Here is a 24,335-nt window from a genome sequence, read left to right on the forward strand (position 1 = left end):
CTAATAATTTTGCACACCTGATATAGGGTGTTGATGTCATTAGACCACACACCTTCTCATTACAGAGATTCACATCACCTAATATGCTTAATTGGTAGTAGGCTTTCGAGCCTATACAGCTTGGAGTAAGACAACATGCATAAAGAGGATGATGTGGTCAAAATACTAATTTGCCTAATAATTCTGCACTCCCTGTAAAGAGTAAGCCCTTTATTTTTACTTTTACATCTCAATAAAAAAATGTGAAAAAATGTTATATGTTAAAAATAGTAGTAATACTAGGAAATACTAAGAATAAAATGGGAAAGAATTTGTGAGAATTTTTTAAGAATTTTTAAGAATTTTTGAGAGTTTGTGGTCAACAACTTTTTCACAGGAATTAATATGTTCTATTAGTGGTTCAACTAACCATATAATGAATAATAAGGTTATTATGTGTATATATGTAAATATATCAATATGTAAATACCTCTAGAAGAAATGAAATAAAAATACAAACAAATATAAAAATAAAAATAATTATAGAAAAAGCATGAGCATGAGAGCCCATGTGGAAGTAAAATATATTTTAAATATATTTTAAAAAAACATTCTTAATATATTTTTCTCAAATATATGGCCATATATTTGAAATGCTACAATTTTGGCCAGATTCAATATATTTCAAAAATATATTTCAATATATTTGTGAATATATTATGGAATGCATTGTGAAATATGTTGCAAATATATTCATACATATATGTTAAATATACTTCTGAATACATTTAGCAATATATTTATGCAACCATAAATATATTGCAATGTGCATTTTGGAATGCATTGTGAATATATTGCTAAATACATTCAGAAGTACATTTCACATATATTTATGAATATATTCACAATGCATTCCAAAATGCACGTTGCAATATATTTATGGCTGCAAAAATATATTGCTAAATGCATTCAGAAGTACATTTAACATATATTTATGAATATATGTGCAACATATTTCACAATGCATTCCAAAATATATTCACAAATATATTGAAATATATTTTTGAAATATATTGAATCTGGCCAAAATTGTAGCATTTCAAATATATGGCAATATATTTGGGAAAAATATATTAAGAATGTTTTTTTTAAATATATTTTAAATATAAATGTAAATGTACTTCTGAATGCAAAATTTTAAAAAATACATTCCTATTACATTTTGAAATGCTGTGTATTTATATATTGTATTTTATATATTGTAGGCCTATAAAACTAGCAAACATTTGGAAAAAAAACAATAACACAGTACAATACACACAACTTTATTATCATGTAAATATACAAAAACTACAACACAGGGAATAGAAAGTGGTGTTAACTGTGGTAAATGACATTAATGACATAAAAGTTTGTGGTATTCTGCTGAGGTTCCTGATGTTTCTCTTCAGGTGATATTTCAACGCCGCAATTTTTCTCGTAACAGCGTCACTGATCACAGCTTATGAAGTCCCAGGAAACTTTGCCAAAGTAGCAGCTTTAAAAAGAAAATGGAAAATATTAGACTTCTTAGATTTTCCCTGTGAATCTAAAGCAATATAAGACCCTTTTCACACTGTAGCGCTGCTAAAGCTCCGGCGGTTTTGCAGTGTTTTTGTAGCACTTTTTAGGCGTTTTTTTTTTTTTTTAAAGGGAAAAAGACCAGTTTTTAATGCGCTTTTAGGGTGCTTTGGAAGCACTGCCCATTAATTTCAATAGGCAGGTGCATTTTAGGAGTGCTATTTATAGCGCTCCCAACCCGCCCCAGATGCTGCTTGCAGGACTTTTTCTAATGTTGCGCAAGCGCACCGCCCCAGTGTGAAATTACTCATTGCACTGAAAGGGATGCAGTTTTATGAGATTTTTAGAGGCTATTTCTAGCACTAAAACGCCTGAAAACTGCCTCAGTGTGAAAGGAGTCTAACAGATGCAGCTGAGTAAATAAAACTAACAAAATTAAGCATTTATAGATGTTTTAATGTTTCGGTACCAAAAGAAAACCTACCTGTTTAGGCCTTGTATATGACACTTGACAAGGAGATGAGCTCAACTCTTCAGACGGGACAGAAGGTGATGTACACGATACACCCACACTTCCACCATCATTCTTCAGTACTATTAGCTGCGCTCTTGTGGTTTTCAAAGTATCCATTACACCAGGCAAATCTATGGAAATGCATAAAAACTTTTTAAGTAACATAATGGCCTATTTTCTCACTATATCCATTCATTTCATTTGTTAGAAATTAATGACACTAGATCAAAAATATTCCAGGAGGGTTTCTCCCAAGGTAAAAGTAAAGATGTTCCACAAAACAAAAATCCTACTTGTGTATATAGTATGTAGTTACCTCACTGATACTATAATGAATGTAGTACAGTAAACTCCCAGTTACCCAACGATCCCCATTGGTACTGTTGTTTCTGGTTGCTTGAGAGCTAATAGTAACTCTCAAGCATCCACCTCCTATGGCACCCTGACCCCCACTTAGAAGCTAAAGGGGGTAGGGATTGGGGGCAGGGTTTTACCACCCCCAAATTCACATGTGAATGAGCCTTAAAAGTGCTATTGCCAAATGCAACTAAGGGCTCATTCACAAGTGCGGTATGCAATGCTCCTCTGAGAAATTCTGCAAGGTGGTGAGGAGGCAAAATGTTAACACCCATAATTGCAGTGAAAGGCACGTGATTGCAGCGCGGTAGTACGGCAATTATAGGTTTTAGTCAGGTGTGAGGAGGCAACATTGGAGGACACTGTGCCCTGTGATCTTTGACTTCTCCCATATTGTTCGGGTAGATCTCCACCTCTCTAAGGCCCCGTACACACGAGGGGATATCCGCTGGAAACGGTCCGCCGGACCGTTTCCAGCAGAGATTCCTCCTCCGGATTTTGATCCGATGGCTTGTACACACCATCGGATCAAAATCCGTGCGGAATACATCCGCGGTGACGTGTCGCGGCGACGATGACGCGGCGACGTGCGCAACGCTGGAAGGTAAGTACTTCCACGCATGCGTCGAATCATTACGACGCATGCGAGGGAGGGGAGCGGACGGATTGATCCGGTGAGTCTGTACAGACGACCGGATCAATCCGCTGGACACGATTCAAGCGGATAGATTTCTTAGCATGCTAAGAAATTTCTATCCGCTTGAAATCGATCGGCCGGAGGAATCTCCGCGGATAAATATCCGCTAGGCCGTACAGACGACCGGATTTGTCCGCTGGAACTGATCCGCGGATCAATCCCAGCGGATAGATCCGGTGGTGTGTACGAGGCCTAAGGTTGCCTAACTCTGCCATAAAATACTGTAGAATGAAAGGGAAAATTATTGGTCAAACAGAAAATAAAGATAAAAAAAAATCAGTACTGGTGGAAAACACCCAATAAATAGATAAAAAATGAAAAGACTGCGCCAATATAAAAAATTCGATTAAAATACAAAAATTTCACCAATACCAATTCACATTGAAATATTGGCATCCAGGGGCTGATATGCCAAAAACGGTGCACAATAATTAACCAAAACAAAAAATCAGAGTGCATGGAAAAATTAGTATATAAATTCACAAAATGAATGTCCAATTATATGTATAAACATTGAGAGGTTAATACGCCAAATTGGTGATCCCAAAATTGTATGCCAAAAGCACACAATTGGCAAACCAAACATCAAAAATTCTTAATGATATCGCCACAAAACTCAAACACTGATGACCAAATAAATAATGAAGGATGATGCAGATATGATGATCAGATACAGTGCCAGTTGAATGCGGTGATATAAAAAAATGGAAGGTGCCACCACCGTAATTAAGTTGTCTGCTTACCAAAGGCAAGTTGTCTCAGTTGTTGGTTTCCTTCTTCCAAGTGCCTATTCCGGTTTTCCATTCACCAGCTGTCAGTCTTGGTCAGGTGCTTTGACAGCGGCTGGCGGCCCATCTGTCAGAATCCCCCAAAAAAATATTTTTTTTTTTAGCTTTCCACCTCCACACCCCATCCACCCCCCCTCACACACACACACACACACACACACACACCATCCACCACCCCCCCACACACACCGCTAACCTCTTTCTGCACACTTTATTTGATGGCAGCTGAATGTAAACAGCAGGTAGTGGGGGAACCATAGCCAGACTGCCATTGGCTGTTTCAATTTTAAAATTAGGCTGACTATTGCGCCCCCTTCCCACTGCCTGCTGTCAATCAGCAGAGGAAGACCTGAAGAAGAATGTTCTCCTTCAAATCCTCTCCTTTGCTGATTGACAACAGGCAGTGGGCGGGTGCAATAGCCCACTAGCTATTGGCTACTGCAATTTAAAATAGTCAATAGCAACCTGGCTATTGATTCCCCTGTTATTTGCTCTTTTTTCCTGTATTCTGACAGTGGCCAGTGGCTGTTAGAATACAAAAAAAGGCCTAGGTGTCAACTGATATCAGGCTACTTCTGGGGCAGCTGGATGTAAACAGAATATCAGTACCTCATATTGTTATCGGCCTGAAAGGTGGCCCATAATTGGTATCTGTATGGAAAAATCCATATCTGTTGGCACCTAGTAGCAGGGCAGATAATATGCAAAAGGGGAGGGAGACATAAAACATTGGTAGCACTGTGCCCTGACATTATAATGGGGTATATTTACTAAAGGCAAATCCACTTTGCACTACAAGTGCACTTGGTAGTGCAGTCGCTGTAGATCTGAAGGGGACATGAAAAAAAAAAAGCATTTTTGCTTGTACATGATTGGATGAAAAAATCAGCAGAGCTTCCCCTCATTTCAGATCTTCCCCTCCGATCTATAGCGACTGCATTTTCAAGTGCACTTGTAGTGCAAAATGGATTTGCCTTCAGTAAATTAACCCCTATGCTGCATGATGAGTGGATATAGAATGGAAGCCGTATAATATTATATGCAGCAATGTGCACTGAAAGTATGCTACACAGTTACTGGATATAAGCCACACATATTATATGAAGCAGAGTGACATGCTGTGGAAGAGGAGCTCTATAATATTACATTACTGTGCACATGCTGCATGGTAACTGGGAAGGTGAATGCACACAGAATGAGAACTATTCAGCAGGAAATAGACAAATACAACTTAACTCATGCACCAAACTGTCACAATTCTAATATTATTTGATAGAAGACATACCTTTAATCCAGGAGAATCCATCCAGGAGAATACAGAGAGTCTCCACCATGCCATGCTTTCCTTTTCAGACTAGGCCTTACAGGAAGTGAGAGGTGGAAGTTCACCACCCCTCTGGTTCCCACCCAGCTCACTTCCTGTCTTCCTGTATTATGATAGAAGTCTGTCTGTTTGAAGAGTTTTTCCCAGGGCAGGATTTACATATGAGAAGATTGAAGGCACAGAAATCACAGACCCACATCCCAATAAAAGGAATGAAAAAAAAGAAATGAGAAAAATATTTATACATGTAAGTAAGTGATGGGAGAGGCATTCTAGATATATATATATATATATATATATATATATATATATATATATATATATATATATATATACACACATACATACACACTGTATATTCATTCTGCTATGTGTGTGTGTGTGTATATATATATATATATATATATATATATAATCAGATATACTCTATGTGTGTGTGTGTGTGTGTGTGTGTGTGTGTGTGTGTATGTATGTATGTATGTATGTATGTATATATATATTATATACACACACATATATACTGTGTATACACACACACAAGAATGCAGCTCTCATCACTTCCATATTTATCTTCCAGCCCAGCCTAGTATTGGCACATGACAACAGTGCAGCTTGGGCAGGGATATGAGGCCGCGTACACATGACCGAGGAACTCGACGGGCAAAACACATCGTTTTGTCCGTCGAGTTCCTTGTGAAGCCGCCGAGGACCTCGGCGAGCTGAAATTTCCCATTGAACAACGAGGAAATAGAGAACATGTTCTCTATTTCCTCGCCGAGGTCCTCGTCGGCTTCCTCGGCCGAAAGTGTACACACGGCCGGGTTTCTCGGCAGAATTCAGCTCTGAACCGAGTTTCTGGCTGAATTCTGCAGAGAAACTCGGTCGTGTGTACGGGGCCTGACACTTAAAGCGAAGTTCCACCCAAAAGTGCAAGCTCCACTTATTTGCCTCCCCCCCCTACTTTGCCACATTTACCACCTTTCGGGGAAGGGGAGCAGGTTCCTGTTTTTGATAGGTACCTGTCCCCACTTCCGAGAGATCTCGCTGCGGCTGATGCGTTTCCGATGCTTTTCTGCATGCATGTTTTTGATGCATTCCAGGGCATGTTTGGTGTGTTTTTAAAGCATTCCAGTGCATTTTCCTCCTTTTTTTCTTAACCTTAGATAAGGACATGTGCGTTCAGGTGCATTCTAAGTGCGTTTTTGATGTGCTTTACAGTGTTCCATTACAGTCCAGTGCAGGAAAAATGCAGCATGCTCTACTTTTTTTCTGGAACTGCAAGCACTGGTGTGAATTATGCCATTAAAAACCATATAACCTACTTTCCATGCAGAAAAAAAAACGCACTGGACTGCATGTGGTGTGAATTGGCCCCTATAGGGAATGGCGGCAGCAGCAACCGAGAGCCAATGGAAACATTGGCTGGGGTACCAACATCGCCGGATTCCAGGACAGGTAAGTGTCCTAATATTAAGTCAGCAGCTGTGGTATGTGTACAGTATGGGGGTTATTTACTAAAGGCAAATTCACTTTGCACTACAAGTGCAAAGTGCACTTGAAATTGCACTGAAAGTGCACATGTAAGTGCAGGTGCTGTAAATCTGAGGGGTAGATCTGAAATGAGGGGAAGCTCTGCTGATTTTATCATCCAATCATGTGCAAGCTAAAATGCTGTTTTTTTATTTTCCTTTCTCCCCTCGGTTCTACAGCGACTGCACTTCCAAGTGCACTTTCCTTGCAATTTCAAGTGCACTTTGCATTTGTAGTTTGCACTTGTAGTGCAAAGTGGATTTGCCTTTAGTAAATAACCCCCTTTGTGTAGCTGCTGAGTTTTAATTTTGTGCTGGGGAGAACTTTAATATCCCAATTCCTTTTATTTGGCTGCTGGAATTACCCTTCGGCAGGTACTAAGTCCAAACAATGGACTGGACTTAGTATAAAAAGAATATACAGTATATATACTATATATACTATATTGCCAAAAGTATTAGGACACCTGCCTTTACACGCACATGAACTTTAATGGCATCCCAGTCTATAACAGATTCAATTCCTCTGGGAAGGCTATCCTATTCTTCCAGAAGCACATTCATCCCAAAGGTGTTCTATCAGGTTGAGGTCAGGACTCTGTGCAGGCCAGTCAAGTTCCTCCACCCCAAACTCGCTCATCCATGTCTTTATGGACCTTGCTTTGTGCACTGGTCCAAATCATTTGGTGGAGGGGGGATTATGGTGTGGGGTTGTTTTTCAGGGGTTGGGCTTGGCTCCTTAGTTCCAGTGAAGGGAACTCTTAAAGCGTCAGCATACCAAGACATTTTGGACAATTTCATGCCCCCAACTTTGTGCGAAGAGTTTGGGGACAGCCCCTTCCTGTTCCAACATGACTGCACACCAGTGCACAAAGCAAGGTCCATAAAGACACTGATGAGGGAGTTTGGTAATAATAGTGCAACTACTGATTCATGGATTAACCACTTTCCGACCTCCTCATGTACATATACGTCAGCAGAATGGCACGGACAGGCACATGTACGTACCTGTACGTCCTCTGCTAGACGTGGGTGGGGGTTCCGATCGGGACCCCCCCCGTACATGCGGAGGTCGGGTCCGCTCGGGGAGCGATCCGGGACGACGGCGCGGCTATTTGTTTATAGCCGCTCCGTCGCGATCGCTCCCCGGAGCTGAAGAACGGGGAGAGCCGTGTGTAAACACGGCTTCCCCGTGCTTCACTGTGTCGGCGCATCGATCGCGTCATTCCCTTTATAGGGAAGACACGATCGATGACGTCATTCCTACAGCCACACCCCCCTACACTAGTAAACACACACAAAGTAAACCCTAACTCCTACAGCGCCCCCTGTGGTTAACTCCCAAACTGCAACTGTCATTTTCACAATAAACTATGCAATTTAAATGCATTTTTTGCTGTGAAAATGACAATTGTCCCAAAAATGTGTCAAAATTGTCCGAAGTGTCCGCCATAATGTCGCAGTCACGAAAAAAATCGCTGATCGCCGCCATTAGTAGTAAAAAAAATAAAAATGCAAAAAAACTATCCCCTATTTTGTAAACGCTATAAATTTTGCGCAAACCAACCGATAAACGATTATTGCGATTTTTTTTACCAAAAATAGGTAGAAGAATACGTATCGGCCTAAACTGAGGAAAATTTTTTTTTTTATATATATGTTTTTGGGGGATATTTATTACAGCAAAAAGTAAAAAATATTGCATTTTTTTCAAAATTGTCGCTCTATTTTTGTTTATAGCGCAAAAAATAAAAACCGCAGAGGTGATCAAATACCACCAAAAGAAAGCTCTATTTGTGGGGAAAAAAGGACGCCAATTTTGTTTGGGAGCCACGTCGCACGACCGCGCAATTGTCTGTTAAAGCGACGCAGTCCTGAACTGTAAAAACCCCTTGGGTCTTTAGGCAGCAATATGGTCCAGGGCTTAAGTGGTTAAACAGAACATTGATGATTTATATCCGGAGTTTCTCTCGGTACCCTGTAAGCAGACAAGACCCTTGGACTGTGGATGTGGATGTCTGTGAAGGTTCTCATTCATTCAGGTCAATCAATAAATCAAACTAACTGGACTTGCTGTATTTTAAGACATTTTGCTGGTCCGCCGACAAGTGTTCTCAATTCAGAATGACATTCTTTGGGAATGGAAAGTGGATGCGAGAGGTTTATCTGCTTTGTATTAAATGGATTATGTGCTTAAAATCTTATAAAAAAAATTTAATATTTTATTTGAATCTTTTGGTTTTTATTTTATTTTTTTATTTTAAAAGGAGTAAAACAAACCATTTTAAAATGGGAGTGGCTCTCTTATCAATGTATTCAGAATGTTATCTATGTCATAGTTACAAAAATGTCAGAAAAAATATATGTTGAAATGTCTTTATTAGGCTCCGTACACACGAGAGGATCCATCCGCTGAAAAATCTCAGCGGATCGGTTTCAGCGGATAGATCCCCTGGTGTGTACGTTCCAGCGGATATTTATCCGCGGATATTTCCGATTTCCAGCAGATAAAAATTTGTAGACATGCTTACAAATCTATCCGCTGGAATCGGCTTCAGCGGATCGATCCGGTGGTCTGTACAGACTCACCGGATCGATCCGTCCGAACCCGTCCCTCGCATGCGTCGTAATGATTCGACGCATGCGTGGAATTGCTTATATGACAGCGTCGCGCACGTCGCCGCGTAATCATCGCGTCGACGGCGCGACACGTCACCGTGGTGTAAATTCGGCGCGGATTTCGATCCGATGGTGAGTACACTCCATTGGATCAAAATCCTCAGAGGATTTATCCGCGGATACGGTCCGGCGGACCGTATCCGCGGATCAATCCTATCGTGTGTACCAGGCCTCAGACATTAAGGGGCAGATCCACAAAGATCTGCCCGGCGCATCGTATCTGAGATACGCTACGCCGCCATACCTTACCTGGCTTTGGTTCGAATCCTTAAAGATTTTGCACCGTAAGTTACGGCGGCGTAGTGTATCTCAAGCGGCGTAACGGCGTGGAATTCAAATGCGGCGAGTAGGGGGCGTGTTTCATTTAAATGAAGCGCGTCCCCATGCCAAACGAACATGCTCCGTTCCTAAATTTCCCGCCGTGCATTGCGCTAAATGACATCGCAAGGATGTCATTGTTTTGACGTGGACGTAAATTACGTCCATCCCGATTCACGGACGACTTACGCGAACGTAAAAAATTAAATTCAATTCAAATTAAACGCGGGAACGACGGCCATACTTAACATAGCAGGTTTAACTATACGCCACCAAATAGCAGCTTTAACTATACGCCGAAAAAAGCCGACTAGAGACGACGTAAAAGAATGCGATGGCCGCTCGTACGTTCGTGGATTGTCGGAAATAGCTAATTTGCATACTCGACGCAGAAAACGACGTGAACGCCACCCAGCGAACGCCGAAGAATTGCATCTTAGATCCGAAGGCGTACGAAGATGTACTCCTGTCGGATCTAACCCAGATGCCGTCGTATCTTGTTTTGAGGATTCAAACCAAAGATACGACGCAGGAAATTTGAAAGTACTCGCTTTGTGAATCTGCCCCTAAATATTTTCAGAAAAACATTTTTTAAAAATATATTTTCTAATATATATCTTTGGAAAATACATTTAAATTATATTTTTGGAATGCATTTACAAGTATATTTAAAGATATATGTTCAAATGCATTTTTTTTATATGTTCAAAAATATCTGAAACATATATTTACAAACATATATTTTCACATATATGCCTTTGGAAAATATATTAAAATTATATTTTTGGAACACATTTACAAATATATGTAAAAATATATGTTAAAATTACTTTTTTTATGTGTTAAAAAAAATCTGAAGAATATATTTAAAAAATATATTTTCCAATATATGTCTTTGGAAAATGCATTTAAATTATATTTTGGAATGCCTTTACAAGTATATTTAAAAATATATGTTTAAATGCATTTTTTTAGATGCTCAAAAATATCTGGCAAATATATTAAAAAAAATATATTTTCAAATATATGCCTTTGGAAAATATATTTTAATTTACATTTTTGGAATAGATGTAAAAATATATTTGCGTACGCCAATATATTGTAAATATATTTAAAATATATAATTGTTTTTAATAAATATATTGGAAATATATTTTTCTTCCATATGGGAGAGGCACGCAGGGTAAGCATAAACATACGATGAAAAATGAAGGATCATTTCCCAGAATAAGCAAAAGATATGTGTAAAAAAAGTATATGGATAAGCACATATATAGTGTCATTACATGACCGTATGGATTTCAATCTCCTCATTGAGTCCATAGGGCGTTAAAGTATTCAGGGTATATATCCAGTAAGTTTCCTGTTTGCACAGCCACTGAAATCTTTCAGCGGGTGTGTATTTGTCTGGTATGGTTTCGATAATCCAAACATGAAGAGCTGAATATATATATATATATATATATACACAGTAAAACCTTGGTTTGCAAGCATAATTAGTTCCATAAACATGCTAGCAATCCGAAGCACTTGTATATCAAAGCAAATTTCCCCATAAGAAATAATGGAAACTCAAATGATTCATTCCACAACCATTTATTCATAAAACCTTCAGTTTATAGTGCATATAAAAAGATTATAGCAATGTGACCAGGTTGTGTAAACATAAAATGTCCACCCACAAATGGAAGCCTTCACAAGAGGATTAGAAGCAAAATCCAGCAGGAGCTACAGAGTATAAAAGAGAAGAGAGGTGCCTCTAAGTGTAGCAATATGTTGCCAAATGTTGTACCTTCATTAAATGTAAGCAGATTTCTCACTTATAGGCGCCTCTCTTCTCTTTTATACTCACTTGTGACATGACGCTACTTGTATATCAAGACATTGCTTGTATATCAAGTCAAAATGTATTAAAAAATTTGCTTGTCTTGCAAAACACTCTCGAACCAAGGTTTTTCTATCTATCTATCTATCTATCTATCTATCTATCTATCTATCTATCTATCTATCTATCTATCTATCTATCTACACCGGTATATATACACACACTGTATTTAATATATACTGTATTTATTGGCGAATAACAAACACGTTATACCCTAAAAATAGAGGGTAAACTGTGCCTGTGTGTTATACACAGGGGGCTGTGGAAAGTTTTTTTTCCTGAAACTTCCCTCTTAAAGTTAGGGTCCGTGTTATACACCTGTGCATGTTATACGGCGATAAATACGGTATATACTGTATACAGACATATAAACAGTATATACAGAATATATCTATACAGCCCAATTCCTGTTTCTTGTCTGGTAAAAAGCCTGGACTTATGACCGCATTCACAGCTCTCTCTCTCTCTCTCTTGCCAGGAAGAGGGAGGGGTAAGCTTTAAGAGGGCCAGTGAGAGCTGCAGAGCTGGAGATGTGCCTCTGTGTGTCTTTGTAAATCCAGGAAGTGAACAGGCAGCAGCTTCAGCTGCCCACAGTTAACCACTTGCTTACTGGGCACATATACCCCCCTCCTGCCCAGGTGAAATTTCAGCTTCCGGCACTGCGTCGCTTTAACTGACAATTGCGCGGTCATGCGACGTGGCTCTCAAACAAAATTGACGTCCTTTTTTCCCCACAAGTAGAGCTTTCTTTTGGTGGTATTTGATCACCTCTGCGGTTTTTATCTTTTGCGCTATAAACAAAAAATAACAAAAATTTTGAAAAAAAATACAATATTTTTTACTTGTTGCTATAATAAATAGCCCAATTTTAAAAAAAAATAATACATTTCAGTCTAGGCCGATACGTATTCTTCTACATATTTTTGGTAAAAAAAAAAATCGCAATAAGCGACTGGTTTGCGCAAAAGTTATAGTGCCTACAAAATAAGGGACAGAATTATTATTTTTTATTATTTTTTTTTACTAGTAATGGCGGCGATCTGCGATTTTTATTGCGACTGCGACATTATGGCGGACACATCGGACACTTTTGACACATTTTTGGGACCATTCACATTTATACTGCAATCAGTGCTATAAATATGCACTAATTACTGTATAAATGTGACTGGCAGGGAAGGGGTTAACACTAGGGGGTGAAATATGTACCCTATATAGTGTTCTAACTGTGGGGGAAGGGGGGTGACTGGGGGAGGTGACCCACCTATGTACAAGAGACACAGATCGGTCTCCTCTCTCCCTGACAGGACGCTGTCATTGTGAGAGCCGGCAATGAGAAATTATCTCATATGTTTACATATGAGATCATCTCTCATTGGCCGCACAGATCGCCTACCAAACGTCCACTCCGATTGGCCGTTCACGGCAATCTGTGATTGGTTGTGTCCAAGGGACACGGGCAGCAAAAAAGTTCCCCGCTGCGCACTCGGGAGTGCGTGCGGGGAACGAGGAAAGGGGCGGCCGTAAAAAGACAGCGTCCCAGAAAAGTAGAACCACCCTGCGGCCGTATATAGTCGTACGGCCGTCGGGAAGTGGTTAAAATGGATGGGAGATATCTGCAGCATATTTGGCAAATACACATTTACAGTATATATAAAATAATGTGCAAAGTTGTCAGAGGGAAGCTTCAGAATGGCAAAGAGGTTTTTCTTACAAATTATGTGAGCAGACTGCAGTTCCTCTTTAAGGCAAAGATACCAAGAGCTTTTCATAACATTTTAATATATATATATATATATATATATATATATATATATATATATATATATATATATATATATATATATCTGTATACTGTATATAAAATCACAGTATGAATGTTACTCACTGAGAAGATGACTGATGCATTACCTGAATCTGAAGCCGGAGGTAGACGTTCTGATCCTACATGACATTATATCTATCAATATAGATAATAGTATGACTTATTGAAATATCCCTCCGCATTTCAATCTTACATCCATCACTGGATGGCTTTGCAAAGTTATTATTACCCAGTTTCATTTTAAACCAAGCTTTCAGTTTGGTGAGCTTTCATGTCTAATGGTGCTGTTTTAGCTACTTCCAGCTTCCAGCTCTGTTCTAAACATATTTTGATATATATTTAAATAGGTTAAAACATATCTAAATGGAAGAACAAAAATGTATTATATTGCAGTTTGCCAGTCCTAGATCTGGGGGCTGCGTTCATTTTCTTCTTCTGGCTTTTTCCTCCTTTATTTTCATCTGGTGATCATGCCAATTACTATTCTTTCTGTCCTAGGGTGACAATGCTAGCTCAATACTAAATATAGCCAATGACAGATAATGTGTTAGGATTACAGACCTCCCCCTCTCCCCAACTCCATAACATAAGGAGGAGAGGTTCTGAAGTTTAGATGTGAACTTAACCGAGCTGATAACATTGATATAACTTTGCAGAATGCCCAGGAAATTACATTTCTGCTAAGATTAATAGGTATTTTGTAATACTTATTGAACAGAGATCATTTTCAACTCTATATAACAGACCAAAATGGAGTAAATAAAATTGGTTTATTTTTGGGGTTTACTGTACTTACCATTTAACTATGCTGAAGTAAAAAATCATAATAGTGTTTGCAGAATGTTTTTAAAGCAACATGGAGTGACGTGCTTCAAAAATATTCTCTAACATTTTTTAAATTAAAAATATGTGTACTATATTCAAGTGAATCTGCTATTGTGTTTAATATTTTAAGATACTATATATAATATTGCTCAAACTAATTGAGTTTTTAATTAAATTATTATTTTTTATCTGTTTTGAGATTTTGCTTAGAAGAGCACTTTATATTTTGGTCACACATTTGCTTTTTAAATATTCATGTTGTGCTTACTATGTAGAACACAACGCATAGATTTTGTAAATAGTGATGAAGAACCACTGAATAAATAGTCTATTTCCCAAACTACAGGCAATGGGGCAGATCCACAAAGATCTGCACCGGCGCAGCGTATCTAAGATATGCTACGCCGCCGTAACTTACTTGGCTTTGGTTTGAATCCTCAACGAATTTGCGCCGTAAGTTACGGTGGCGTAGTGTATCTCTCGCGGCATAAGGGCGCGGGATTCAAATGTGGCGGGTAGGGGGTCTGTTTCATTTAAATGAAGCGCGTCCCCGCCTGGAACAAACTGCGCATGCGCCGTCCCTAAAATTTCCCACCATGCATTGTGCTAAATGACGTCGCAAGGACGTCATTGGTTTTGACGTGAACATAAATGGCGTCCAGCCCCATTCACGGACGACTTACGCAAACGACGAAAAATTTTCAAAATTAGACGCGGGAACGACGACCATACTTAACATTGAGTACGTCACCATATAGCAGCTTTAACAATACGCCGGAAAAAGCCGAACGGAAACGACGTAAAAAAATGCGACGGCCGCTCGTACGTTCGTGGATCGTCAGAAATAGCTAATTTGCATACTCAACGCGGATTACGACGGGAACGCCGAAAAATTGCATCTAAGATCCGAAGGCGTACGAAGACGTACGCCTCTCGGATCTAGCTCAGATGCCGTTGTATCTTGTTTTGAGGATTCAAAACAAACATACGACGTAGGAATTTTGAAATTACGCCGGCGTATCAATAGATACGCCGGCGTAATTTCTTTGTGGATCTACCCCAATGGGTGGGGGTTACTAAAACTGGAGCAGACAGAATCTGGAGCAATTCTGCATAGTAACCAATCAGCTTCTCAGCTTCAGTTTGTTCAGCCCAGGGATATGCAATTAGCGGACCTCCAGCTGTTGCAAAACTACAAGTCCCATCATGCCTCTGCCTCTGGGTGTCATGCTTGTGGCTGTCAGAGTCTTGCTATGCCACATGGGATTTGTAGTTCTACAACAGCTGGAGGTCCGCTAATTGCATATCCCTGAGCTAAGCTTTGAAACTTAAAGCGGGAGTTCACCCATTTGTAAAAAAAAATGTTTTCTCCCCTTAGCTTCCTGCTCGTTCGGTCTAGGGGAATCGGCTATTTGTATTAACCCTTTCATGCCTATGCCTATGTATGACATTTGGTGTTTACAAGTTAAAATCCATATTTTTGGCTAGAAAATTACTTAGAACCCCAAAACATTATATATATATTTTTAGCAGAGAATCTAGAGAATAAAATGGCGATTGTTGCAATATTTTATGTCATACGGTATTTGTGCGGCGGTGTTTTAAACACAACTTTTTGGGAAAAATTTACTTTCATGAATTTTAAAAAAATGAAAAAGTAAAATTAGCCCAATTTTTTTGCATAATGTGAAAGATGATGTTATGCCGAGTAAATAGATACCAAGCATGACACGCTTTATAATTGCACGCACTCGTGGAATGGCGACAAACTACGGTAACTAAAAATCTCCATAGGCGACGCTTTAAACTTTTTTTACGGTTACCAGGTTAGAGTTACAGAGTAGGCCTAGTGCTATAATTATTGCTCTCGCTCTTACGATCGCGGCGATACCTCACATGTGTTATTTGAACACCGTTTTCATATGCGGGCGCGACTTCCGTATGCGCTTTCTTTGCTGCGCAAGCTCGCGGGGAGGGGGGCGCTTTAAAAAAAATTTTTTTTTGTTTTCTTATTTATTTATTTTTTTTTTCTAATATTACATTTTTTTTTTTTTTTTTTTTTACATTTTGATCACTTTTATTGCTGTCACAAGGAATGTAAACATCCCTTGTGACAGCAATAGGTCGTGACAGGTACTCTTTATGGAGGGATCGGGGTCTAAAAGACCTCCGAGCCCTCCTTTGCACTTCAAAGTATTCAGATCGCCGAAAACGGCGATTCTGAATACTGTGTACTTTTTTAAATCCGGCGCCATTGGCAGCCGAGAAACCCGGAAGTGACGTCATGACGCCGCTTCCGTGGTTTCAATGCGCACACTGAATCAAAGCCGTTTACGGCTTTGTTTCAGAGCGCGCCGAGACGCTGGAGGCGCCGGATCGTGGATCGGGTCTCCCGGTGGGACGGGAGGCCCGGTCAGAGCGGCGAGAGGCGGCGGGAGGGGGGGGATGTCCCCTCCCGCTCCTCCGGCATAACAACCGAGCGGCTTTTAGCCGCATCGGTTGTTATGTTTGGAAAGCCGATCGCCCGCTCTAAACAACGGTACCGGGATGATGCCTGCGGCTGCAGGCATCATCCCGGTACAACCCCTGAAAGCCGAGGACGCATATATGCGTACGCTCGGCGTGAAAGGGTTAAAATATGTGCAGTACTTACCCGTTTTCGAGCTGCATCTTCTTCCGTCGCTTCCGGGTATGGGTCTTCGGGAACGGGCGTTCCTTCTTGATTGACAGCCTTCCGAGAGGCTTCCGACGGTCGCATCCATCGCGTCACTCGTAGCCGAAAGAAGCCGAACGTCGGTGCGGCTCTATACTGCGCCTGCGCACCGACGTTCTGCTTCTTTCGGAAAATCGTGACGTGATGGATGCGACCGTCGGAAGCCTCTCGGAAGCCTGTCAATCAAGAAGGAACGCCCATTCCCGAAGCCCATACCCGGAAGCGACGGAGAGGATGCATCTCGTAAACGGGTAAGTACTGCACATATTTTAAAATAAATAGCCGATTCCCCTAGTAAAAACGAGCAGGAATCTAAGGGGGAAAAGTGCCCTCTATGGGTGAACCCCCGCTTTAAAGCTATAATCTGTCTGGTTGTCATGCACTGCTCCATATTCTGTCAGGTCCAGTTTCACTTAATTCCCCTCAGTGTATTGAATAATACCGATAAATTGCCTGCTTTTACTGCACCATAAGAACGTCAGTCATAAAAACAAGTTGGAGCTTGATTGCCATATCCCATTAAATATTCAAAATGTATAGAAATGCCATGAATGATTCCCAGTAATATAATTATAAACATAAATAATTCTCATAGCACGCTGTATCTTTAAATATCACACACATTATATGCAATATCTCAAGTAGTGACGAAAATAATATGAAATTACCAGTCCATATATGCAATGCTAAAAAAAAACGTAATGAGTGTCCAAATGCATAGTGAAAGTGCAAAGTGAGAAAAAAAAATGAATAAAAAATAAATAAATTAGTTCATATGTTTAAAGTGAGAAACCTCAAATAAAAAAAATTCATCACTAAATAAAAAATCCATCCAGATGCTGAAACAAAAGTGCTCTGTCGGTCATGTGTACGAGGCCTCAGGATCGAATTCTGGACACGGCATGACACATCTAAGTGATAAACAAAATTTGGCATGGCCAATAGCTGAATCATAGGAACTATGGCCCAGATTCATGTAGGAGGGCGCATCTTTGTGCGGGCGTAATGTATCCTATTTACGTTACGCCTCCGCAACTTTGACAGGCAAGTGCTGTATTCTCAAAGCAAAGTTGCGGCGGCGTAGCGTAAATAGGCCGGCGTAAGCCCGCCTAATTTAAATGTGGAAGATGTGGGCGTGTGTTATGTAAATTTGATGTGACCCCACGTAAATGACGCTTTTTATGAACGGCGCATGCGCCGTCCGTGAAAGTATCCCAGTGCGCATGCTCCAAATTACGCCGCAATAGTCAATGCTTTCGACGTGAACGTAAATGACGCCCAGCCCTATTCGCGAACGACTTACGCAAGGGACGTAAAACGTGAAAAATTCTACGCTGTTCCGACGTCCATACCTAACATTGGTACGCCTCATCTACGCCTCATAGAGAAGGGTGTAACTTTACACCAGAAAAAGCCTTACGTAAACGGCGTATCTGGACTGCTACGCCCGGGCGTACGTTTTGTGAATCGGCGTATCTAGCTGATTTACATATTTCTAGGCGTAAATCAGCGTACATGGCAAATCTAACTATACGCCGCAAAACACTGGCTTTAACTATACGCCAGAAAAAGCCGACTAGAAACGACATAAAAGAATGCGACGGCCACGCGTACGTTCGTGGATCGTCGTAAATAGATAATTTGCATACTTGACGCAGAAAACTACGCAAACTCCACCCAGTGGACGCCGAAGTATTGCATCTAAGATCTGAAGGCGTACGAAGCCGTACGCCTGTCGGCAGTGGCGTCTCCAGCTTTCATATTTAGGGGGGGCACATGGGGGGACAGGGACAAAAGTAGGGGGGCCAACTATAAAATGCAATTTATATATATATATATATATATATAATCTCCTGGGTCCCTTTACTACGATCCCACAACGGGCCCTTTTACATGTTCTGTCGTGAGCTCCCTTCCTACTATACTGGGGCCCCCCAGGGTGGCAGAAAACAAGAGATATATGTCACCAGCACACCAAGAAAATATAAGGGTCCAATTCAGTGGGAGAACTTTCAGGGTTGCAAAGGTTGTCTTGCCACCGGGCCCTGGTGTTCTGCCACTGTGGGGTTCCCCAGCTGTCCTGTCCCTGCTATTGACAGCGCTGGTCTGGCGTCTGTCTCCTTGGCAGCGGCGGCAGTCTATTAGGACCTAGTGCTGGTGACATTATGGGTGCATTCAGGGGAAGGCTGGCACTATTGGTTATAGAGAGCCCAGCCCCCAGCTGGTCACCTAGCAGCAGTAATGCTGTATAACCTTCTCTGTTGACATGCTGATCGGGATGTGATCCAGGTAATGCTCCCAGTCAGATCTAATAAACACAGTATTTATTAGCATCAAGAGTACAACCACATATATATATATATAATCAACCATATGTTCAGCAGCCATGTGGGCTCTATGCCTGTAAAGTGTGGGCTTTGATCAATACAATCTGATATTTAACACTAGGATTTGATTGGGAGCATCACCTGGATTGCATCCCAATCAGCATGTCAGAGAAGCGCCACTGCTGCTAAGCAACCTGCAGGGAGCTCAACTGTCTACAACCAATAGAGATGGGCTTGGGTGTGTTTGAAATCCCACATGCCCAATCCCGCCAGGAAGCCAACACTCCACAGTGCTAATCACAGGCAGTGAGACATTTCCTGATCTGTGCAGCTGCGGACCGGGAAATGTCTCACTGCCTGTGATTGGCGCTGTGCAGTGTGGGCTTCCTGGCAGGCTCTGGCATGTGGAATTTTGAACATGCCCAGCCCATCTCTAACAACAAATTGTGTTGGCCCTCCTGTACATCAGCCCCATAAAATAACCAGCACTGGGTTCCAATGTCCTGCCGCCGCTGCCAAGGAGACAGAGACCAGCGCTGTGAATAGCCGGGACAGGACAGCAACTCTGGTTGTTCCAGCACTGGTCCACATCATTTCTTTTTTTTTTTTTTATTCAACCTAATAGTTGAATGAAAAAAAGTGATCAGTGTATGGGCTGCCTAAGAGCTAAGACTAGCCATAGACAGTTTAAATCTCAGCTGGTTCAGCAGGAACTGGCTGAGATTTGAACCATTAATGAGCAGATTCTCTTATGATTATCACCAGTGGTTGCTGTATAGAATACAATTGCTGGGCGGGAGGGATATTCCCGTCAGCACTGTTTGTGTTGATGGGGGAATCATGCAAGTTTTTTTCCTGCAATCTGTGGTTGTAGGAAAAAAATGTGCATTGTATATTACCTGCCTAACTGAAAGTGTAACAGAATGGCCGTGACACCCAGAGACTTTTGAAGGATGGGGTTTACTCCTGTGCCAGCGTCACTATGCCCTTTTGGGCATAGGGTGACTGAGAAATGATAATTATAAATTACATGAGATGGGACATTACTGATAATTCATGTATTGCAGGATATCTTGAAATATTACAAGTTGTTAAAGTCTGACTCCGACAGGTCAATAGAGTGTTTTCATTCAATGTGGGGACACATGCTTTTGAGGTGTTAATTGAGTCTGCTCCTAGACATTCCTTTGTGTGATGCTAATACTGTTTTGTGTCCATTGTGCTAATTAGGTCTGCTCCTAAGACCTGTTCATTGTGTATGCTAATGACATTGTTAAGATGTGGAATGTGACTTGTCAAGCTGTAGTAAATAACCCCTCTAAATGCGGAGCCAGACCGTCTGGGTAATAAGTAGTAATTAACTCATCGGAATGTCATTATCTAAAAGAATGTGTATGAAGCCCCCCATTGTGTGATGTGTGGGTGGAGTGTGTCTTTGTCCCTGTGATTAACTGTAACATGCTTGTACTGTATATAACAAAGCTAAGTTACCATTAAAGGATTCATTCATTCATTTTGGAACCAGTACCAGAGCTTGTTTTGTCTCGGTTATTCTGGGAAATGAAATGGGTCGTGTCTGATGTCTGTCGGACTGTCTGATAACCTGTCGTGGGGCGATGGATTGGAATATCGTAAACAGTGGTGACCGTTACAGAAAGTAAATTGTGAATGTCTTGAAAGAACAGGAGAGGGGGAGGGAGACAGATGGGGGAGAGAAGGGATAGAGATAATGCAGTTCAGTGATTACAGTGTACTGCAGTCTGCAGTGCACACACATACCCACGGTCCAGGCTAGAATCTCAGGCATCATTCACACACATGCTGCTGATTTTCATATTTCCTGAACACACATCCCCTCTCTTCAGATACAGCACACCGAGATAGTGTGGGCGGGACTGAAAGGAGAAGGAGGAGGAGCTGTATTCCTCCCTGTTCGTATGTGAGGAGAGTGGGGGGGAGGTGGCTTGACTCGCTGGGCTCTGAAAGAGTGTCATAGACTGACACTTGGCTCAGCTTGCAGTCACCACTCTCGGAATTTACAGGCTGGTTCTCCTAAGGACGGGAGAAATCAGTCTGTTTTTTCAGTAACTGAGATGAAGGCTTGGGCCCCCCTCCCCCACAGTGCTCATGGAGTCCTTTCTGCAACTCGCTCTTCTCCGTGCCAATGAGGATGCAGGGGAAGGAGCAGATCAGGCGGCTGTGGTTGTGTGAACGCTCGCATTATGCAGTGTCAGCGAGCAGAGGGAGGGGGGAGGAATGCCCCGCAGAGCTGACTGGGAACGCTCTCCCTCTCAGGAGAGACTGTTACTCCAGCAGCAGCCCAAAAAAAAAAAAAAAATGCAAAAAAAAAAATTTTTTTTTTTTTTTTGGGGGGGCACATGGTGGGGCACAGCATAATGTTGGGGGGGTCAGGGCCCCCTCTGGCCCCCCCCCTAGAGACGCCTCTGCCTGTCGGATCTAACCCAGATGCCGTCGTATCTTGGTTTGAGGATTCAAACTAAAGATACGACGCGGGAAATTTGAAAGTACGCCGGCGTATCAGTAGATACGCCGGCGTACTCTCTCTGTGGATCTGCCCCTATATGTTTATCTGCAGTGCTCTTCTCTATGTCCATGCAAAGAGCAAAATTTGTACAGCTTGTCTGAGCTTTCAGAAAGCAGGGGATGGGGAGCTGAATTTACACTATGCAGAGCTGATTGAAGGGAAGGGACATACCTGCTTTCACACAGCACACAGGAACAGAACTGTGGCTGTCAATCATAGGTTGCGTGCTGGAGCTCCCTTACCAGTCGCCTTTTTAACCCTTGGGGCCAGGAAATCTTTTCAGAGGTGACTCATGCTGATAGCAGGAGGCAGCAGAGAGAAATAAAACGTAGTGCTCTAGATCGAGACACGTACACACTATAGAGGGATATGACTTCTTCATATTGCATGTCTGTCGTTTACAAAAAACATTAAACGTGGGAAGCTGTACAACTGGCTGCATAGTGTGTGAATCACAAGAGTGGCTCAACAGAATTACAATATTGTTGACTAGTAAAACAATTAACAAGCATGTTTTTCAATTGTGCATTTGGCTTTCTGGCTTGATAGCTACATTAAATAAGTACTGAAAACAAAACAACACTTTCCATTCAAAATATTATAAGTGCAAAGAAAGTGTACTTATCTTAGAGATAAATATAAGCTTGATCAACTGTGCTTATAAACCGAAATACAAAGAATATCTCAAGTCTATGATTTATATAACTTTGTCACTTCCCCCACTTAGGCGTGCATGTGTTATTTTTACCAAATATATTATAAAACATGCTTCAGTGCTTTCCGTTCTTAGTAATTTAAACATGTGTAAATATATAATCCTACTCTTTGTGATTATAACTACAATAATTCATATCAAACCTAGGGTTGTGTTTATTCGTGCTAGAAACAACAAAGGCGTCTTAACACATCAGAAATTATGGATGCAATAGCCAAGGAAGAATAAAATCACGAATAATCAAGCAAGTCTACCATTTACAGACTTCTGACCTATAATTCTGGAAAACATGAATTAAAAATGAGCTCATTCAATATTTATTGTGTATTGAATATAGAAAAAAGTGCAATGTCAAAAAAACGCCTTGCCTATGTAAAAATTCACTTAGGTGACTTACAGTGGGCCTTGTATCGCTTCATAGCTCCTGATCAGAATAGAGTCTGGACTTTAGATGACATGACCTTGATTTCTGAATATATCTGAATATATTTGTGCCACTGGAATGGGTTGTGTATAACATATTCCAGAAGTCATGGCGATAACATTTTTTTCAAAATCTATTTATTTTAGGTGTATTTGATTCATTTAGAGCATGTGAGTGTACTGTAATTTGTAAACTACTCAAACCTATTAACCTTATGGTTCATGTCCATTTAAACACAGCTCTGCTTGAATGCAAAGCACAAAACAAAATGGTTACTTGTCATGTTTTTCTAAATAAACCTTCATAGGATCTGCTGCATTCAAAGAAATGTAACACAAACCAGGTCAAATGTAGCCACTGCTTTGTCAGTGAAACTCTGCTGACCTGCTTTTACATGTGTTTAAACACCTGTCACTTTCGGGGTAGATAAGTGACATTAATGTCGTTAGGAGGAAGAACCAAATTAAGTTTCAGATTCTAAGGAAAGTTCAAGCACTGCAGCAGTGTTAGGTGATGCTGACAGCAGGAGAGGTAAATGCTGTGTTTACTCTCTTCCCTACAAGTCAGTGCTGTCTTAATGAGAGGGCACGCCTGGGCACTGCCCAGGGGCCCCAGCTGCATGGGGGGCCCCTGCACTTTCCCTAAAGCAGCTGGTCCTTGAGCCCACGCTGCCCCAAAATTGGGGGCCCCGTGATGGCACTGAGACTGATAGATACACATGGGAGGCAGTCTGCCTCCTACCTACTTGATGTCTGTTTACCTGCACTATCATCATTGTAGGGGCCCCAGCGCATTACTTTTCCCAGGGGCCCATGATCCTATTTAGACGGCCCTGCTACAGTTACATGTACTAAGTATCTTTCAACTTTTTGTGACAGAGTCACTTTAAATATATATTGTTTTATATGCTACTAGTGGAAGTACATCAGTTTGACATAATGTTAGCCTACTGTCCCTTGTACAGAACACAGACTGGGAGAGGCAGACGAAGTAGAAGGAGCCAATAAATTGTACTGCAGTGCTTATATGCTAATAAGTGAGAAGACAGGGATCAAAGTGACATAGTGAGATGAGCTTATCAGTAAGCAGCTTGTTCTTTGACTGTGGAATTGAGATGGGCCGAACACCCCCCGGATCGGTTTGCGCCAAAGTTCGGACCCGAACCGCAAACCCTATTAAAGACTCTGGGATCTGAACTTGAAAAATCAAAAGTCCCCATTTTGAAGGCGTATATACAACTTATTGGCCATAAAAAGGGTATGTGGGCCCAGGTACTGCCCTGGGGGACATGAACCATTCAAAAAAACATGTTTCAAAAAGATTGTTTTTAA

The 24,335-nt window shown here is 41.1% G+C and overlaps 1 protein-coding gene and 1 long non-coding RNA gene across 3 annotated transcripts in view; one reads left to right on the forward strand and one right to left on the reverse strand.

Moving 5' to 3' along the window:
• LINGO2 (leucine rich repeat and Ig domain containing 2) overlaps window positions 1-24,335 on the forward strand; it is a 2,187,995-nt gene that overhangs the window by 1,792,278 nt on the left and 371,382 nt on the right. The window lies entirely within an intron of this gene.
• LOC120944700 lies at window positions 2,078-5,343 on the reverse strand. Its single transcript, XR_005750466.1, has 3 exons — window positions 5,181-5,343; window positions 3,851-3,962; window positions 2,078-2,184 (listed from the first exon to the last, which is right to left on the reverse strand). It is a non-coding gene; the product is annotated as an uncharacterized LOC120944700 (long non-coding RNA).

The sequence above is a fragment of the Rana temporaria genome, chromosome 1 (assembly GCF_905171775.1).
Source record: "Rana temporaria chromosome 1, aRanTem1.1, whole genome shotgun sequence".
Classification (NCBI taxonomy): Eukaryota; Metazoa; Chordata; class Amphibia; order Anura; family Ranidae; genus Rana; species Rana temporaria.